The sequence below is a fragment of the Vicugna pacos genome, chromosome 35 (genome assembly GCF_048564905.1).
Source record: "Vicugna pacos chromosome 35, VicPac4, whole genome shotgun sequence".
Taxonomy (NCBI): Eukaryota; Metazoa; Chordata; class Mammalia; order Artiodactyla; family Camelidae; genus Vicugna; species Vicugna pacos.
Genome location: NC_133021.1, coordinates 30,350,402 through 30,360,337, shown reverse-complemented (window position 1 = coordinate 30,360,337; position 9,936 = coordinate 30,350,402). Strand labels below are relative to the sequence as shown.

Here is a 9,936-nt window from a genome sequence, read left to right as displayed (position 1 = left end):
TGCCCAGTGTCTGAGGCCGCGTGGCGTCTCCCTCGGAACAGAGGATGCACCAAATGGCTCAGCTGAAAACGAAAGGCGGGGGTGCAGCTGGCCCCTTGCCTGGCCCCTGAGGGCAGGTGCCACTGCTGTTCTCTGGCGTCTGCCACCTACCCTGGATCCACATGTGGGTTAGGGTGATCATTACCTTTCCCCACCTGCCAACAGGGCTGGCTTAGGCTCCCACCCACAGCCCAGGCTGCCCTGAGGGCTGGTTCAGAAATCACTGTTGGCCAAGAGAGGCTTGGCTCTCATGGGGGGCCACCCCTCCATTGTCACCCTTCCCAACCAGATGGAGGAGGAGCCTTGATGTGCAGGAGGTGCCCCAGCAGTGTCGCCCCCCCCCCACCCAGTGACAGAGCAGGAGCCCAGGGGGCAGAAAGGATGTGAATGAGACAACAGAGAGGGTATGGGATGCTAGGATGGAATCCTGAGAGAGGCTGAAGGGCGGAGACACTGGTCTAGCCTGGCTCAGATCCAGCAGAGAAAACTGACCTGTCCGTTAGGAACCCGGGAAAATGCTTTCTGTTCAAGCTTACAGCAGGTTGCTGTTTTGAAAGATGACTGCCGTCTTTGATTTGCTGTCTTGGTGGTTTGACTGAAGGGGAAAAGCCCCCTGTGGTGTTGACTTAAGACTTGCCAGCCTGGTGTCACCTCTGTACTTCTGGAGCCAGCCCACCTGTGCTGTGACATTCCAGCCACGGGGCCTTAGAAGCGTTCCTTCTTTCCCCTTTGAAGTGACAAGCCCGGCATTCCGGCGTCCGGCTCCGTCGGGGCCGAGCGCAGTGAGGGAAGCTGGTCATGTGGGGCCTGACCCCTCCAGGCGCAGACAAGGGAGCCCCTCACGGTCAAGGCCAGAGCGGCACGGGGACCTCGCGCAGACAGCCTCGTGGCTTCCAGAGACGCCGCCCCTGAAACAGATGTCTGTCTCCTTGTCCCCTTGTCGGGAATACCTGCCTTTCTCCTGGGAAGGCTTCGCCTGAGGAGTTCCTTCTCCCCTGAGGGGAGACCAGACTCAAGTCCGACGCCAGTGAGGACACGTGGGAGTTTGAATCCCAGGAGCAGGGTGGGGTCAGAGGATGGAAAATGGAAGGCATGCGTTAGATGGAGAGCTTTTAGAAATAGAAATACCTTTCCTTTTTTTAAAATTGAAGTAAAGTTGATTTACAATATTATGTTAGTTTCAGATATACAACATGGTAATTCAAAAATTTTATAGATTATAGTCCATTTACATATATTACGGATACTGGCTACATTCCCTGTGCTGTACAGTATATCCTTGTTGTGTATTTATTTTTATATGTAGTAATTTATATCTTTTAATCCCATACCCTAATTTGTCCCTCCCCTTCCTTCTCCCCACTGGTAACCACTAGTTTGTATCTCTGAATCTGTTTCTGTTTCATTATATACATTTATTTGTTTTATTTTTAGAGTCCACATATAAGGGATAGTATAGAGTGTCTTTTTCTGTCTGAATCATTTCACTAAGCATAATACCTTCCAGGTCTATCCATGTTGTTGTAAATGGCAAAAGTTTCATTGTTTTTGATGGCTGAGTAGTATTCCATTGTAATATGCCTTTCCTTTTTTAACCATAAGAATGTGTTACCTATTCAGACACTTAAATAAGATGTGATAAAAACACTCAAAGACAAGGCAGACCATTTTCAAAAGAGTGATAATTACACTGATTTCTCAGAATAGCAGCAGTGAAAACCACACACAGTTGAATATCTTCAATGTGTTGGGGGAAAACTATCAATCTAGAGTTGTGTGTGCTATAAAAATGTTTTTCAAGAACAAGGGCAAAACAGTGTGGGAAATGCATATTTCTAGGAGTTCTCTGTTCCCTCTAATCCAAGATATGTTAAATGCATACATAGATGTATATAAAATTGCTAAAGGTTATAACTGATGAAAATTTATACCTGGTTTAAAAAATATGTTTGTAGAGAGAAAAAAGGACAAGGGGAAAATATTAAAGGTTTACATTTTCATGTAAGGAAAAACAGAGGGAGTCTGCCACCAATAGACCCCCATTAAAAATAGAGAAAGGGCTTATATTTCAGGAAAGAAATCCCAAATGGAACATATAAGATGCAACAAAGAATGATGATACAAAAAAGTAGTAAATATGTAAGTACATCTAAACAAGTACTGACCATATGAAAAAGTAGAGGTTTTTTTCCTCTAGAATTAAAAAGGAAGAACTAAAATACACAATACCAACAGCACACACATTGGGAGGGAGGTGATCTGAGTTTTGCAGGAAGGTAAAAATATTGGTAAACTCTTGTTTTGTTTTGGGGAGGAGGTAATTAGCTATATTTATTTACTTGTTTTATTTTATTTATTTATTGATGGAGGCATGGGGGATTGAACCCAGGACCCCGTGCATGCTAAGCACACACTCTACCACTGAGCTATGCCCTCCCCTCTTGATTAACTTTTTAATTTTATAAGCATTCATGTTAAAATTTCCAGGGAAACCACTAAGAGAATAGAAATAGAGTATTCAGTGTCCACAACAGAGGAGGGAATAAGTGGAATTGAAAAATAAATTCCAAAAGAAGGAAGAAAAAAGAAAACAAAAAGCAAAAACATAGGCTAGGACAAATAAAAAGTACAAATTACGACAAAAAATAAAACAACTCCAAGTATTTGAGTAATTGGAATAAATGTAATGGAAGATGATCCAGTTAAAAGACAAAAATTGGGTTTTTCTTAAAATGCAGCTGGATGTTGCTTATGTGAGCTGGGGAAGGACACAGAATAAATGAAATCAAAAGGAAAAAATAAGATTTCCCAGGCAAATACTAATTAAAAAGGAAGCTGGAATCATTACAACAATATCAGACAAAAAGGATGAAGGCAAAAATGAATTACTAGAAAAAAGAGGATCACATCAAAATGATAAAAAATCCAATTTACCTGCATGTACCTCAAAGATAAATAACACAAGTTAACAAACCCACCACTACAGTGGGAGATTTGCACACACCTCTCTTAATGATTGATAGATCTAGCAAACTGCAAATATAGAAGATTTAAACAACACAATTAACAAGTTTGGTCTAATCAGCATTTACAACACACTAAACGCAGCAACTTCACAATACCCTTCTTTTGTGTTCACATAGAAAACATATGAAAACTGATGACGTCCTAAGCCAGAAAGCAAGTCTCGGCAAATTTCAAAAGACTGGTGGTATCAGAAAACACATTATTTTACTAGAAAGCAATTAAATTGGAAATCAGTGGTCCAAAGACAATCAGAAGAATCCATGTGTGTAGTCATTAGGAATTTATATTTCTAAGTAACTCGTAGAAATACTACTAGAAAGTAGAAAGTATTTAGAACTCCATGAAAGTAAAAATATTACATATCAATACCTGTGGCTGCAGCTAAAACATGATTTAAATGTTTACAATATTAGAAAAGAAGGCTGGGATTTAATGAACCAAGTAAGTAACTTTTAAATTAAAAAAAAATAAATGAAAGAATAAACAGAATAGACAAGAAAAAATAGGAATGGGAAACTAAACAGAAAAACAGTATAGAGAATTAAATTTCAAATTTCAGTGTTTTGAAAATGCTAATAAAATTGACAAGCTTTTGGTAGAACAGATCCAGAAAAAATAGACAGTATCAAAATGAAAAGGGAAATGTAACTATAGGTGTCACAGGTATTGAAAAGAGAGTATTATGAACGATTTTATGTCAGTAAATTTGAAAGCATAGATGAAATGGACAAATTCCTAAAAGAGCTTATCCAAGAATAAAAGGAAAATTATTTCTTTAATGGCCATCTGAATAGTCATATAATCATTAAAGAAAATGAATCGGTATCTAAAAATCTTATGACAAAGAAAACAGCACATCCAGAAAGTTTTGCTAGAGAGTTCTATGAAACACTCAAGGAACAAACAACTCTAAATTTACACAAACTTTTGCAGAGAAGAGAAAAAGTAGAAACAAACTCATCTTATTTTGAGGCCATTAAGCCCTTGATGCCAAAACCCAAAGAATGTATGAGGAAGAAAAAACTACAGGTTGGTGTCATTCATGAACACAGGTGCAAAGTCCTAAACACAATTTTTAGTAAGCTGGGTCTAGAAAGCAAATAATGACCAATATGAGTTAGTCCCAAGTATGTAAGGTTGGGATAACATTAATTTTCCAATGGAAAGTATGACATAAATTGATTAAAGGAGAAAATACTTACGAAAAAGGAGAAAAATCATAGTCATCTCAGTAGATGACAAAAAAGCATTGGATGAACTTAACATTATGCATGACTTTTATAAATGTTGCAAACTTTTTAACCCAATAAAAGATATCCATAAAAAATAGAAAACATCATATTTAATGGCAAAACATTAAAACCACTCCCATCATCACCCCCCACTCTTTATTCTATATTGTATTTTAAGTCCTAACCCACAGATAAGGTAAGAAGAAAAATGTAACAGGAATTGAAAAATATTCCCCTCCCCACATCGGGCCACCCCCTGGGCCAGATCTGTGTCCACACCAACATCCGACTCTTGTCATCATCTCTTCTCTTCGATTTCCATTCACAGGAATTCTCTGAAAGATCTGTTCCCAAACCTAGAAAAACAGTCTTAGGACAGAAATGATCTTTAAATCTATACCCTGAGAAATCCCAGTATGATGATTTAACAGCCGGACCGCAAAAGATAAGTTTTTCTCCACCTTCAAGGACATTAAAAATGAAGGACCTTCACCGTGGGAACTGTTTCTGAGTCATTGCTGCTCATTACCACGCATGGGCTTCTCCTATGGTTAAACAGTGGATGAAAGTAAAAAGAAGAGCCATTTTTAATGGAGCATATACACTCTTAGATGAAATAATCAGAGAACACAAAATAACCACTGTTAGCTTTAGTGCCAGTGGCTCCTGACAGCCTTCCTTTGAACAAGTACTGAAGTGACAGGCGCTCTGCTCCGAGTTACTCAAAGAAGATGGGAGTCTTCCCTTTGTGGTTTTCAACCTGGTTCTGTGCTAATTCCTATTTTTATGGAAAGGACGTGCGTTCACAAAAATGAGTTTTATAATGAGAAATTACCCAGAAGATGAAGCTGTGATTGACGACTCTTCTCTAATGTTTTGGTAACCCAGTCCATAAGTTAAAAGGAAACAGAGTATGGGCAGTGTTTCTTTTCTGCTCTTCAACTTAATTAGGGCTTCACTAACATTCTCAGACTCCATTAATCATTTTCATTTCTCCCCTAAAAGTAATTTATAGACTAAAGCCCTGAAAATGATTGTGCTTTAGTCATCACAACATATCCGACAACACATCTCTCAGCCCCAGCTCCCATTTCACACCTGTAGTCTCTGACACCTCCCACCCCTTGTGGTACCAAAGATGCACATTTAGAAACAATCGTACAGAGCTGATCTGGCAGGCCGGTTAAAGTAGTTTGGGGTCCTGGAGTTCATGTTCTTCCAAGCTTTCTGTTCTCAAAAACTATGTTAAAAATAAAACAAAGACTCAGGGAGCGGCAGTGTAGCTTAGCGGTAGAGGGCATGCCTAGCACGCACAAGGTCCTGGGTTCAATCCCCAGTACCTCCGTTTAAACTAAATACACCTAATTACCTCCCCCGCCAATAACAACAAAAAAGATTTAAAAGTTTTTTTTAAATAAGTAAAACAGAGTCAGTGCAGCATCCACCAGTGAACTGCAAGATCCTAATTAACCTTTCTGAAATCCTGGATGCCTTTTGGGACCACGGGCCTGGCGGAGTCGGCTGTTTTCATTTTCCTAACCCAGACGGCCAGCCTGTAAGAACACAGGGCTCTGAGTGTCTCCGGAATCCGGCCTCACCTTGTCTCTTCAGCCTCCTTTTCTATCACACAAGCCCGCTCATCCGGCCTAATGCTCTGCTTGGGTGGGAGCCATGTGTGGACTGCACTCCCCTCCCCGTCTTCAAAGCCGAGCTCAAAGTCCACGGCAAACCTCGTCAAACTCCATCGCCGCCCCTCCAGCTGGCTCCCCCGTCCTTACTGCCTATTTTCCACTGCTTGGTAACGACGTGATGCCACCTTTGTCACTGTGATACAGCTCGCCATGTCAGATTTCATTATGCACACAATCCCTTTTCCTCAGTGAGACTATAGGCTCCTCGTAGGCAGAGTTCTTTTTTTCCTTAAACTGCAGCCACAGGATTTTGGAAAACATTTGTCACAAAATATTGACTTAGAACTTATTACTTAACCAAAATTTATACTTTATTTTGTATTTTTTATGGAGGTATAGTTGATTTACAATATTGTGTTAGCTTTAGGTGTACAGCATAGTGATTCAGTATTTTTGCAAATTATATTCCATTACAGGTTATTACAAGATAATGGCTGTACATCCTTGTGCTACACAGTACCTCCTAGTTGCTTATCTGCTTTATATTTAGTAGTCTGAGTCTGTTAATCACATACCCCTAATTTGTCCCTCCCCTCCTCCCTTTCTTCCCTTTGGTAACCATAAGTTTGTCTTCTATGTCTGTGAGTCTGTTTCTGTTCTGTATATACATTCATTTGTATTATTTTCTTCAGAATGGTCTGGAGCAGGGCGGGGTGGGAGGAGTGGGGACGGGCAGATGACGCAAGATTGGCCGTGATGATGGATTAATTCTCCACTGATGATAGTTAAAGCTGGACCAGGGGCACGTGGGGGTTTACTATATGTTCTCTCGATTTTCCCATTTGCAATTGCTCATATTAAACAAAACAAAACAAAAACCAAACTTTTTTGGGAAAACAGCCATTCCAGGCTGGATTCATGTATCTGGCTGTAGGAAGGTCGGCATCAGTGCTGATGCGTGGCAGGAGCCTTAGACGTCTCCGAGGGTCTTCCTAAGGCACCACTGTGTTAATTAGTGCATTTCAGGGGCGAGCTAAACAGTCCATTAAGGAAACTGGACACCTTCCTCCAACACCTGCTGGTCAGGCTTTCTCAAGGCAGACTTGTCATTCATGGTGAGAATCTGTCATCTCTAAGAAGTAAGTCCTGGTAATTATTTCACCAACAAGTTATCCATTATTCATTTTTTAAAGAAACAGAGACTATCAAACCTGAAATATGTCTTTAAAGGAATGGGGAGGCACCAAGCCAGAAGATGCGCCGTTAACTCAAGGCTGGTCGTTCATCTGAATTCTGTGTGCGAGCCCCGGGGCAGCTGTCAGCGCAGGAGTGTTTAAGTGGGATTATCTGAGCTCTTTGCTGCTGCCAAGACGGATGGTTTCTAAGTGGAACCTCTTCTCCTCACAGTGACCAGGAATGATACTGAGTAAAATAACGGTCACAAAGAACATCACCAGGCCCCTAATGAGAAGCTGTTGACAGAAAAATTGCTCTAACATTCATCAAAAAGCCAGTGAATGTCAAGGAAGGAACCAGAGATGTAGCAGCTCATAAACTTCTCCAGGGGCCTCCAGAGGGGAGTCGGGGGACAACACACGGCTTCTCCTTTTTCCTGAATGCTGCTGAGTAAACTTCCAGAAAGCTTGGAACATTTATGGGGCAGCTCACTCTGACAGTCACCAGGGAGGGTGCCCCAGCTTTCAGTCAGAGCATCCTGTTTTGGGTACCAGTACTGGCTAGGTCAGTATCTTTTTCGTCATTTAGACCTTGTCTGTGTGATGTGACAATCTATAAGGTAACTGGGCACTGAGGTCTCGTCCGGCTTGAAAAGCCAAAGCTTCCCATAGACAGTTCCACGTGCTCACGAATGGGTCGGAGTGGAATTTTCCTCTCGATTTCTGTCATATTAGTTGCCTGTGGGGTTCATTTAGCAACCAGTCCTGTGGCCTCACTGTAACACATCTTCCTTTGCTCAACTTTGTTTCCACTTTTTGTGTGTGTGAGGGGAGGGCATGTTCCCTGAGTGGCTGATGCGAATCTGCCCCTTGACTTAGTTTGGTTTCCCCAAAGGCAGACCCCCAATCAAGGACTTGTGGGAAGGTGGTTTATTTGGAAAGTCACCCCAGGAGGCACAGACGAGGGCCGGGGGCCAGGTGAGGTGGGAAAACAGATGGAGTTTGTGCTAATGAGCAGGTCGGTGCTGCGGGTGGTGGGCTTGGCTCTGCTGGGCCCCGGAGGGTTGGACTGGTCTTATGCTTAAGAAAACCCACCCCATGGTGCCCAGCACAGTGCTTTGCAGTTAAGTAGGCACTTAATAAACACATGTATGGATCTTTAAAAATCCTTTCAACTTTTTTTTAAACTCAGAAGAAAAAATCCAAGCAACTAAAATAAAGGAAGTTGAATCTGATTCCCTGGGAACATGGTAACCTGTGAGGGAGGGGTCACCACTGGAAGCCCAGCGGGAGGAGGGTGTGAGGGGTCCCTGTGGGGTGTGGGCTGGGGGTGCGAGGCACAGTGAGTGACCCTGGCAACTGTCCATCCCCCTTAGGGACGGGGAGGGGCTGCTGATGTGGAACTAAGGGCCTTGAAGAAACTTCATGGGTGAAAAGCTGGGCAGACCAACTGGCTGTCATACGGGATAATTACCAAAGGATCAGAGCAATAACCCTGACGGCAGTGAGAAATGGACCAAATTTGGCTTCAGGTTTAAATCGGCATATTAACCATTTCAATAGATTCTGTCAAGAGCAAATCTGTTAGCTGTCTTCACCCCTTGCCAACCAGCCGTGTGTCCTCTCTACCTGAAGAACGTGGAAGCAGGTGGAGGCCACCACTGTGCTTTAAAGAAAGGAAACGGGCTTTTTGGAAACCCTGGGCCTGATTTCATCCACGTGGAGCAACGTGATTCCCGAATATAAGCCTACACTTGCTGACGGCCCTGGATCTACAGAGAAAACAAGGACTTATTTCAGTTTCTACTCAGCTATGTAACTTTACAGAACTGATTTAGAAGATGTGGTCTGAGGATTTGGAGCCATTTCTTATGTCTATATACATGTGAGTCCGTACGGGGTGGGCTGCACCCGGACAACACTGAACTGGACCCAGCGAATCCCCTGGAAGGTCTGCTCTGTGCTGGGCAGTGTCCAGGCCTGAGGATGAAACAGGAACGAGGACTCATGTGGCCCTGCAGGAACGCACACTCCTGTTGGGGGGCAGAGAGCATGACGCACTAGGCTGTGATGTGAAAATGGTACTTCAGGGTGCTTCCTGCACAACTGAAGTGTCTACAAAGTGATGGAATGTCGCTGTCACATAAAGCCAGTAAGCAGGGTGGCCTGGGGCAGAGCCCAGCTCACAACTGGGCCCCCTGGGTTTTAAACCCAGCCCCGCCCCCTCCTGGCTGTGTGATGACGGGCAAGTCACTTAGTATCTTTGTGTTTTAGTTTCTCTTCTGTAGTGTGGGGTTCATAAGGCCTACTGCACAGAGATTTTGTGAGGATTAGCGTATTAACATCCATCAAATGCTTAAAACAGTGCCTGGCACAGAGCAATCACTAAATGAATTGGAGCTTTAATAAGCTCTAAATCAAACTCCACTTTGACCAATTCATTTTTGTTTCCTTTTTCCAAATACCTAGAATTTTTTTTACAATGGTAAAGACAGATTTTATTCCAGTTTAATTTTTTAATTGAAGTATGGTGTATTTAGAGTATTTTGTTATTTTCTGGTGTACACCACAGGCATTCCATTTTACAGATATATATTCCTTTTCCTGTTCTTTTTCATTGTAGGTTTTTACAAGATTTTGAATAGAGTTTCCTGTGCTACACAGTAGGTCCTTGTTGTTTATCTGTTTTATATATAGTAATGCGTATCTGCAAATCCCAAACTCCCATTTAAAAACATGGAACACTTCACAAGTTTGCACGTCATCTTTGCACAGGGGCCGTGCTAATCTCTGTGTCGTTCCAGTTTTAGTATACGCGCGGCTGACGCCAGC

General features: G+C 42.4%; 1 non-coding gene across 1 annotated transcript; it reads right to left on the bottom strand.

Moving 5' to 3' along the window:
- Positions 1–9,834: 9,834 nt before the first annotated feature.
- LOC116277055 (U6 spliceosomal RNA) lies at positions 9,835–9,936 on the bottom strand. The gene has a single exon (XR_004186521.1). It is a non-coding gene; the product is annotated as a U6 spliceosomal RNA (small nuclear RNA).